We start from the raw sequence: 11,454 nt of genomic DNA, 5'->3' as shown, positions 1-11,454 counted from the left end.
AAATGAGTACCTGGCCGTTAACAGCGTTGTCTCTGTCCCAAAAAATTGTAATATCGCCTGACAAGCGTCATGTCTCGTCCTACATGTTATGTGTTGCTGTTGGCCAGGGACCCCTTGTAAAGCGCTTTGAGCACGTTTAGTGGATATTGCGCTATATAAATGCTCAAGTTATATTTTGAGACCTCTACGGAAAGAGAACAGGTGAAAAGAAGAGAACGGGGGCGTTTCCTTGTGGAATTGATTTGGGGAAGAATGTTCCTAATTATTCGTTATCAACCGCTTGTTTGTATTCATCTCTATAATATAGCGCAACATCCACTAAATTATGTGCTCAAAGCGCCTTACAAGGGGTCCCAAGTCAACAGCAACACTTAGCATGTAGGACCTATACACGACGCCTGTTAGGGGGTACCAAGCACTGGATAACTCACACGGTAGAGTCACGCTCTCACCGGCCAGGCGGAGTTGTCGTACCAGTAAGGTCGCGGGTTCAAACCTCCATCACCGCCGCGAAAAATGTTTTATTCTCTATTGTCTTCTGGCACTTTCCTACACACTTCATCTCTTGTTGTTACAAACGAAGGCATTGCAATCTGTCTACTTGACAACGGCATCTTTTTGAGATTAAAAAAATTACATTACTTTTTTTCCCCCCAAATCCGTCACATCGACATAATATCAAAACATTCTTGAAAAATAAGATTAGATTTTGAATCAAAAACTTTCAAACTGAGAACTCTACACAACCAGTTAAAGGAACATATGTGGAGGATGTCCAGAGCAGGTGTCTCTGGACAATGTGACTGCGGACTTGAAAATGAAAATGGACATCATGTCCTTATGGAATGTCCAAGGTACAACCAGTTGAGAAGGAACTTCTGGCCTGACCCAACCCCATACTCAAAGAAGCTGTACGGCAGTGAGGACGACCTCAGGACCACTGTGGGCTTCATTCACCAGACCGGACTGACCATGTGACGTGACGGGAACGAAGAAGAAGAAGAAGAAGAATCAAAAACTGAGCATCAGTTATCCCCCCTTTCTGTCGCCATCTGCAAATCATTTCATTGTCTGTTTAATGACACACTGAAAATTATCACGAACAATTAAGGAAAGTTTTATGCTGGGCGAGTACTAAGTGTTCTCTTAGTGATTGGGTAATAATATTATATGTGACCCCTCGTCTCAATACGGTATTAAGTCGTGATGATTAAGTTTCTGAAAATGGAATTTGTAGCCAGAAATATCAGATTTAAGTTGAGTTTGGATGCTTTTTAGAGTGCTAAATATCAATAATTCATATTTTTGACTAGTTTCACTATAATTGGACTTTTTAGAATCTGGTCCATCCCGACATAATACCGTTTTGAGACGTTGGGTCACATATACAATGTAACGCAATAATTTTAATAATGACTTAATGGCTTTATAATGTCAAAGATAATATAAAATAAAAATACCAACCAGAAAACCGCACGGAAATGTCCACCCACATAAATGACCTTAAGTGATCATTTTCAATTATTTATCATAAGCGTTGGATTCTGTCATACTACATAACAACTTATTGCTGCTATCTGGAGAATGCTCTGAAAAGTGATTTTTAAAAAAAAATTGAGCTACATGTGCTCAAAGCGCTTTACAATGGATCCCTGGTCAACAGCAACATTTAACATGTAGGACGAGACATGACTCCTGTCAGGCGATATTACAATTTTTTGGACAAAGACAACGCTGTTAACGGCCAGGTACTCATTTTACACTTGAGTACGGTGAGAGATTTATTATAAGTGGTGGATTCCGTCATACTACATAATAATAATTTATTGCTGCCATGTGGAGAATGCTCCAGAGAAGAAAAACAAATCTGGTAACTTTTGTTCACGGATGACTAGAAATGTATGGGTTTTATGGGCTCCCTGGTCAACAGCAACATTTAACATGTAGGACGGGACATGACGCCTGTTAGGCGATATTACATTTTTTTTGGACAAGGTACTCATTTTACACTTGAGTACGGTGAGAAAATGTGAGTAAAGAGCCTTTTCCAAGGACTCAACTATGCGCCGAGCGCGAGGCTCGAACACAGGACCTTCCGATCCGAAAGCGAGTGTCATACCACTAAACCACATAGCTGCTCTGGAGAAGAAAAACAAATATGGTAACTTTTGTTCACGGATGACTAGATAGCAATGTATGGGTTTTATTTTTTTTTTTATCGTAAAGATGTGACTTTATCTAACTCATGTGACTATCGAAAAAATATTGTAGAAGTTGATCAATATTATTCTTGAAATACTTTATAAATAGCTCCTATTATCAAACAAGTTGAGCACTGTTATTTCATTGATTTAGTTTTTATAATTTATATATTATATGCAACAGAAGAATGACAATAACAAAAAGTACCTTAATTTAAAAAAAAAATTAAATTAAAACGGTACTTCTTACTTACTTATCCGAAACAGCGACCACCTGAGCTCTAGCCCTTCGGTCTTGTGCCGTGACGTAGAAGTTAGACGTCGTTTGTAAACGGTACTTCCAACAGAAAGGGCAGAGGGGAGTGGATAGGGAGAGTGCACAAAAAAAACGATTACTGAACTAAGAAAAAGTTATATATATATATATACAAATTGGAAAAAAACTAGGGAATGGAAAAAAATGAAAGTCTACAACACGTGGTGTTCCCAGGCCGTCACCCAATCAAGTACTAACCACGCCCGATGTTGCTTGACTTCGGTGATCGGACGAGAACCGGTATTTTCAACATGGTATGGCCGTAGACAATTGCTCTTTCCTTTACCACATTTTATGGGATTATTCCAATAGTACTGAAGCTCGGTGTTTTCTTTCTTCTTGTCCTTGCTAGAGTTATTCCGCATATTTTTCATGTGTTTGTCCTTTTCGTCGATGCTTGAAATTACAATATCTTTTAAGTTTGTTCCACTTCTTGTACTTGATTGAGCATCATTTTACTTTTATTTGTATATAAATATATGATCTGCACTTTCTTGGGAGACGTTAAGAAAAATAGATTAGGCGGGAGCCTTCCGGAAGCTCCTATATCCTCAGTATTCTTGTTCTAGTAGGGGGTTTGGGAGGGGGAAAACTTTTTTTTATAATGTTCTAGTAGGGGGTTTGGGAGAAGGGGGGGGGGGGGGGGGGGGAGTTTAAGGAAGAGAGCTGACAAGGGGCTTAATTCCAAAGAATTGATGAACATAAAAATCATTGTATTAAAACGGATTGTTTCCCCTGATAATCACAAACGTCAACAAATTAAATTTTATTTATGCTGGAATAAAATATTAATCTGATCTACGGCCAAATAAATCGTATCAACACGCAAAATTGTGTATAACATTAAACGTGTTTATTGTCAGAAAGACTCTAGTTATAACTAATCACCCAATCGGCTGTCTAAGAACAAGAACAGAAAGGAGAATGAATTCAACGGCAATCATTCAACGCTTCACAAGGCATTTATCATCGAATTGACTTTTCAATATACTAGAGTTTGCGTTTCTTTTTTTAAAAAATATTTTGAGACAAAAATCATTGCCCAAAATTTGGAGAAACAAAACGAAATTTACCAAAGCTACTTAGTTTTATCTGAATAAACATCACATAAATAGAATGTAATTAACGTATTGATGCATAAATAAATAAATTAATAAATAAAAACACCCAATAAATGAATAAATAAATAAATAATTTTTTTTTTAATTAGACGTCTAAGTGAATATGAAATTAAATAAACGAATGCAATAAAAAACAACATTAATTGGATAAAGTAATTTTTCTTTTAAAAGAAAGACATAAAACCTAATCTAAAACAGAAAGGGCAGAGGGGAGTGGAGAGGGAAAATGAAAAGTGCACGAAAAACGAATATTACTCTGAATACCAGAGGGAGAAAAAAAATGGGGGAGAAGTCAGCGAGAAAGGAAAGAAAGAAAAAAAAAAACCTACAACACGTGGTGTTCCCAGGCAGTCACCCATCCAAGTACTGACCACGCCCGATGTTGCTTGACTTCGGTGATCGGACGAGAACCGGTATTTTCAACATGGTATGACCGTAGACAATTACTATGACCTTTACTACGTTTTTATACGGTCTATCCATAATCAGTAATCCTATCAGCATTATTTGTAGCTAATTTAGAATTATACTATAGATAGAATGAAGATGACGTCATTCTGGCCTTTGTTATTGTTTTTTGCCATCCGCGTTTATGAGTAGTTCTCACTAAACATTATCAACCCGACTATAAACGTTCATGGTGACACACAGTTTTGTGTGTTGGTCCGTTTTACTTCCGGATGGCAATGTTATGAGCTTCTTAGCCAAGCGCATACTATCTATAGTATGCGTTTTCTTTTTTGTTGTTTCTGCGGTTTTTCTTCATATTTTTCATGTACGTGTCCCTTTCCGTCGAAACGTTGGAGCTTATATTTTTAAAAAATGTTTATTCTACTTCTTCTTGATTGAGCATAATCATATTTTTTTAAAAATTATTTGTTTATCATCTGTACTTTCTTGGAAGACGTTAAGAAAAGAAAAATAACAAAAATAAATTAGATTAGGCTAGACTACTTTACATCTAATCATAAAACAGAGAGGGTAAGGGGAGGCCTTCTGAAAGCTCCTACACCCCCAGTATTCTTTTATTTAAAAAGTCTCCCTACTCGAGAACATTATAAACAAAGTTCCCCCCCCCCCCCCCCCCCCCCTCCCCGCCCCAGTCACCATTCTAGCAGCTCTATTTTCCACTGACTGAAGCTGTCTAATTATATAGATAGTTCGAATATGACGTCACTCAGGTCTTTGTTATTGTTTTTTTTGCCATCCGCGTTTATGAGTAATGCTCACTGAACTGTATTAACTTGACTATAAACGTTCATGGATACACACAGTTGTGTGTGTTGGTCCGTTATACTTCCGGATGGCAATGTTATGAGCTTCTTTGCCAAGCGCATACTATCTATATTTTGGTGACGATTGTAACAGTTTAGTACAAATGATGTCATTAACGTTTTGACAGTCTCAGTATCCAAAAGATGTCTAATTCTATAAATTTTATGATGATGATGATGATGATGATGATGATGATGATGATGATGATGATGATGATGTGATGATGATGATAATGATGATGATGATGATGATGATGATGATAATGTTGATGATGATGATGATGATGATGATGATGATGATGATGATGATGATGATGATGATGATGATGATGATGATGATGATGATGATGATGATGATGATGATGATGATGATGATAATGGTGATGATGATGATGATGATGATGATGATGATGATGATGATGATGATGATGATGATGATGATGTTCCTGATGATAGTAGTGATGGTGGTCGTGGTTGTGACAGGGTTAGTGACGGTGCTTACTTAAAATATTTGATTGCCTTAGATGCGCTATTTTGAAATAAATAAGTATTTTTTACTCCATCGTTTGTCTCAAGGGCCATTGAAAGCTCAGTTGGTTGAGTATTCTCTTCACACGTTAAGGGTCCGAGATGGATCAGTGATTGACAAGCTGGGTCTGTTAAGTCTTCCGGAAAGTACTTTTTGAAAATTATGATAAATTAAGGAGCAGGCACTGGTATAAGTTGAAGATCTGAAAAAAATGTGCATGAAACAGTGCCAGACAAAAACAGAGAAAAAATTACAGAAACACAAAACAAAACAAAAAAAACAACAACAAAAAAAACACACAAAAAAAAAACAACTAAAACTAAAAAAAACAAGAATTAAAATAAAACCGAAACAAACCAAAAAAAATACCAAAAAAGAAAAACCAAACAAACAACAACAACAAAACACACACACACACACACACACACACACACACACACACACACCCCCCCCCCCCCCCCCCCAAAAAAAAAAAAAAAAAAACAAAAAAAAAACAAAAAACAAAAAAAAAAAAAACAAACCTAAAAGCAAAATATACAAAACAAAACAAAACAAAACAAAACAAAAAAAAAGTCCCCAAAAATCAGCCTCAGACCTCCTTATTACCGGCCAGACGTGCCGCCATTACACCACAGAAGTTTCCCGATAGTTGGGAAGATTTAACTCATTCAACCCTAACACCGACTATATCCGTAGTTTACCCGGGGACACGTTTACCCCATGCCTATTTATTATTACATTTTCTGAGACAGATTAATTATAGGCGTAGTATCAAAGCTAATGTTTTTGGTTTTCACATGTTAATGATAATTGAATAAAACTTTCTATGTACATGGTCATTTTTAACTCTCTCCTTACCAGCCATTTCCAAGATTTTCTTCAAAACGTCACACCCTTCTAACACAAAAATACATTTTATTATCACTCAAACACAATATACAGTCACATTCTTGCGATATAAATAATTTCTTTAGCAAAACGTGCTCTACAACACACTGTGTTCATTTTCTTAAAATTTTATGATGTACAAAAGAAATTTGAATATGAAAATGTTGGTTGTATCGTAACGAAAGGTGACGATTTTCCTATAGTTGGTAAAGAGAGAGTTAATACACTCTTTTTTTTTTTTTTTGATTTTGAAAAGTAGCAAAAATCTCTAGTAATGAGTGAGTTAATGCCTATGATATTATTTTCTTCACAAGAGAAAGCGTTTCTGCTGTGAACCCTCGCCAGTCTCTCGTCGTGTTCCCACACAAGTCAAGCAATGGTAAGCGTGGCCAGTGAGTGGTCAAGAGCAAGAGCAGCGAAACCAAGGGCAAGAGAGATCCATGTCGTGCCCAATAATTGCTCTTAAGACTTTATAAAAAAATATTTTTTAAATAGAGCTTTTATATAGCGCAATATCCACTAAATGTGCGCAAAGCGCTTTACAAAGGGTCCCTGATCAACAACAACACGTAACATGTAGAACGACACATGACGCCTGTTAGGCGATATTACAATTTTTTTTTCGGACAGAGACAGGTACTCATTTTACACCTGAATACGGTGAAAGAATGTGAGTAAAGAGTCTTTTCCAAGGACTCAACTATGCGCTGAGCGAGGCTCGAACCCAGGACCTTCCGATCCGAAAGCGAGTGTCATACCACTAGACCACATAGCCGCACAAGGAGAGGTTTGGGTCTTTTCTTATCAAATGTAATTTACCTATATTGGGCAATTTTAATCATTCTGTATATAGGATAAAACATTTTAAAAACCTTTTTGGTGACATAAAAATGCATTATCTGATATGATAATGTCCGTTTTTCGTCCTGGTTTGGAGGTCCAGCATCAAAATGTATAACAATCTTGTGGCAAATTTTCCACAAAAAAAAAAAAAAAAACTAAACGAAGAATAACCTCCATATTATTCTTCCCTCTTCTTATCAACATTGTAGAGATTTGTGTCACCATAGAGAGATTTTATGGCTCTAGCTTAATGTAAATGTTGCTGCTCGAAGCTCGAAGAAATAAATAACAATGTGAAATTGAATGCAAGCCTCAATCTAATCACGAAAACAGACAAAATGGACTTTCGGGTTTGATAGAGGGGAAACCCGAAACGTCCATTTTGTCAGTTTTCGTGATTAGGTTGAGGCTTGCATTCGGTTTTGCATTGTTATTTGCAGCTTTTAGCTTAGGGGATTTATAGTAGAATATTACAAAGTTGCGAATCTAAATTTTATGACAAATTTGATGTTAAAAATTTACAATTTGGATTATAAGTCAAAATACACATACCTTATCAAAACAATTATGGTGTCATAATACATTATCTCTGTGATAACTGTGGAGATGTTCAGACAATTTGATTGAATAGATTCTGATAAATGTTTGACACAGTGTCCCATACCCCTAGAAAAATGACATATTGAGAAAATAGCAAAATAGCTTTCCGTTTTTTTTCAAACTTTACTAACCACTTAAACCCTTGTCGATCGTGTTTTCGTGCCTTTATAGCAAGCATATAATTTTTTTTTGGAGAAATTTCACTTCGATAATAGTATTATTTCTAAGATCATAAAATATCATTAACCATCAAAATCTTAAAATCAATATTTCGAATGATTTTCCTAATAATTAGACCCAAACCTCCCCTTACGATTTTATAATCTCATAGCAATCTATCGTTATACTTTTCTTTCTCCCCCCCCTCTCTCTCTCTCTCTCTCTCTCTCTCTCTCTCTCTCTCTCTCTCTCTCTCTCTCTCTCTCTCTCTCTCTCGTCAAATAAACCGACCGACTCTGTCAAACCAAAGATACTATACACTTTGATCAAACTGAAAATTACTGTCGAAGTGCCAAAAAAATAGATATCGTGTCTACTTTTATTTCCTGATACGAATACTATCTCAAGCAGCAAGTAGGTAATCTTTAAAGGTCTCAATAATATAATAATATTATGCGAGGACTCGACATAAAATAAGCGAAACATTCATACATTTATTATTTCCGGTTTATTTTTTCCTTTCGTCGTTCGTTTGACTTACTTCGGCTGCTGCTGGGCAAGAAAATACTTTGAATACCCTATTCAGGTTAACAAATGTTGATCGATATGTAGTATTTATTGAAAGTGGAAATGAAACGACTACACTCTGTCGGCTTTTTAACCTTGATTCATTTAATTTAAAGTTTGTATAATTACTCCTGAAATAGATATTTTTGAAAAAAAGGTAAGGTCAGAAATGTTGACAATGAGAAGAAACATTAAGACGACAAAAAGGAGCTTGTGTTTATCACGTTGATTCTCTCTCTCTCTCTCTCTCTCTCTCTCTCTCTCTCTCTCTCTCTCTCTCTCTCTCTCTCTCTCTCTCTCTCTCTCTCTCTCTCTTCTTTTTTTTTTTCTTTTGTTTAATTTTTTTCTAAAATTATTATGTGTATACGTTATCTTGTAATGTTCTGGAATCAGACTTATCGCTCAATCAATTAATCTGACAGACGCTGGCATGTCGCCGTCCTGCCATGTGGATCAAGTAGAAATGCCTCTCTTCCTCCTTCTTTTTCTTGCTTTCTTTCTCTCTTTCTTTCTTTCTTTCTTTCTTTCTTTCTTTCTTCTTCTTCTTCTTCTTCTTCTTGTTCGTCCTCTTCCGTGTTAGAAAAACCGACTGACTCAGACCATGGCCTTCGTTAACTAATATTCTGACACTTCCCAAAAAAATAAGGACACGATAACAATGCAAGTCCATCAAATTGCAAAGAAGTTTGTAAAAAACAATGGATCAATTTTTAATTAACATAGCACCAACACGCATTTCGTGGGCTGATGTTTAACTGGTTCTGTTTCCACTTTTGGCGGAAGATCATGATTGCATGCATTGCAATCAGATTTTAACTCTCTCCTTACCAGCCATTTTCAAGATTTTCCCCAAAACTTCACACCCAACTAACACAAAATAAATTTTTTTTTATCACCCAGACACAATAGCAGTAAAATTCTTGCGATACATCATTTCTTTAACAAAACATGCTCTAACAACACACTGTTCATTTTCTTTAAATTTTATGATGTACAAAAGAAATTTGAATAAGATAAATGTTCGTTGTATCGTAACGAATGTGACGATTTTCCTGTAGTTGGTAAGGAGAGGGTTGAATGTCGTACATTCTGACCAAATTTTTTGTTCAAATCGGGGCTTTAGGTCAAGCATTATGCACAAAAGGTTGTCTGAAGTTTATAATATACAGTTATTGACATAAAATAATTTTAAATCAATTTTTCGCAATTAAAATAAATATGTGGAAATTGAACAAGTTAATCCTCAGCCCACGGTTTATCGCTAAATTGTGTTTTTCTAGTATTATTTTGGATGTAGAGCACGTGGTTACTGACTAGAAACTAGTGCAGATGAATGAGAGATCTCCCCAAACCATTCTCAAACAAAACATTTAACTTTTTTTTTTAACGGGTTTAACTTTTTTGGTCTTTATTTTCATCAGTTTGTTTACATTTGAGATCTCCGCCATTTTGTTTTTATAGCACTACTTTCGGAGGGAAAGTTACCCCGAAACCACACCACAACCTCTTAGACACTTCTCCCCTTGCCCTTAAAATGTCCCGCACATTTAAATATTTATGCTCTTTACTTAAACTCAAAAGATCCGTCGATGTCTTGACATTTTAAAACAGAAATAGATTCTCTTTCAAAATCATTCCGCAAAAATAGCAAAGTAGTTCAAACAAAGAAATATCGTTCACAAACATCTACAAATCGGCGCCAAAAATATTGATATAGAACAGTAAAGTTGCTGCCCCAAACGTAAACAAAGGTCGAGAAGCACATGGCAAACCACATGTTCCTGTCTTGACAGCTCACGTTCCAATGTAAATAATAGAAAGAAAATAACCTTTAAAATTTGGCTGTTAGGTGGCAAAAGAAACACATATTCATAAATACTCGATCATGCATCAAATAATGTCTAGATATGGATATTTTATGGAACAAAAGGTAAAATTTATCAAAAATTACAGTCTATCTATTTTTAGACCAGAGCAAATTATTGCGCTGGTGTGAACAAAACGAGAATTATTCGGAGCCTGATTTTCAGAATAATTTAGTCTTATATTATTATTTCTGCAACTGTTAGATTTTATGTAAACATATTTTCAATACTGAAAGTGTATTGCCTACAACTCAAACTACAAAATTGAGAGACCTATATTGTGCGTAAATTATTCCGGTCCCTCACGAAAATCACTAGCAACTTGTTATTGTTTACGTTTGGGGCAGCAACTTTACTGTTCTATTATTTTCTTTTTGATGACTTAAAATAAATAAGATACGATTATTGACGGCGATAGAATATGTTTGTGTTCTAAAATTGTCCAAACAATGTTGTTCTATTTATGTCATTGGTGAAAATGGCGGGTTTATTTATTTATTTATTTTTAATTAAAAAAACAAAACAAATAAAAAACAAAACAACAACAACAAATAAAAAAACCCCAAAAAAAACAAAAACAACCCCCCCCCCCCAAAAAAAAAAAAAAAACAACAGAAAACAACAAACAAAAGAAGAAAAAAACAAAACAAAAAAAAACAAAACAAACAAAAAAAAAAGAACCAACATAAAGTGTGACATAACAGAGGTGATTTCAAATGTGATATTTTTTTTATTTTTTTTGCCATACCAGAATAAAGGGTAAGTTGACGCGAAATAGGCCACCTCGTATAACGTGAATCACCAGGTGGTTGAACATTGTAGTTGTATCCGCTAACATTTGCTCCAATCACTTTACAAAAGCATCACCACAAACTAGTATTATCACCAGACATCAAAGAATGATTTTATAGAGTAAAAATAAATAAATAAATAAATAAATAAAATCTGAAAACTATCACCGTCGTCGACCTAACCAAAAAAAACCCCCAAAAAACATTAATCACAATAGTCATGGAAATGTTGATTGACTGAAGTACACGTCGACTGAAGCCGTTTAATTCGAAAACAGATTATGATAGAAATGAACTTGA

At 35.3% G+C, this 11,454-nt stretch overlaps 2 non-coding genes across 2 annotated transcripts; both read right to left on the bottom strand.

The window, feature by feature from the left end:
- Positions 1–2,666: 2,666 nt before the first annotated feature.
- Positions 2,667–2,785, bottom strand: LOC144956205 (5S ribosomal RNA). The gene has a single exon (XR_013641921.1). It is a non-coding gene; the product is annotated as a 5S ribosomal RNA (ribosomal RNA).
- Positions 2,786–3,960: 1,175 nt separating this feature from the next.
- LOC144956209 (5S ribosomal RNA) lies at positions 3,961–4,079 on the bottom strand. Its single transcript, XR_013641924.1, has one exon. It is a non-coding gene; the product is annotated as a 5S ribosomal RNA (ribosomal RNA).
- Between the last annotated feature and the right edge of the window lie 7,375 nt (positions 4,080–11,454).

The sequence above is a fragment of the Berghia stephanieae genome, chromosome 10 (assembly GCF_034508935.2).
Source record: "Berghia stephanieae isolate SIO BIC M18660-M18661 chromosome 10, UCSD_Bste_1.3, whole genome shotgun sequence".
Taxonomy (NCBI): Eukaryota; Metazoa; Mollusca; class Gastropoda; order Nudibranchia; family Aeolidiidae; genus Berghia; species Berghia stephanieae.
Note: the sequence above shows the minus strand (reverse complement) of the source record. Positions and strands in the feature narration are given on the sequence as shown.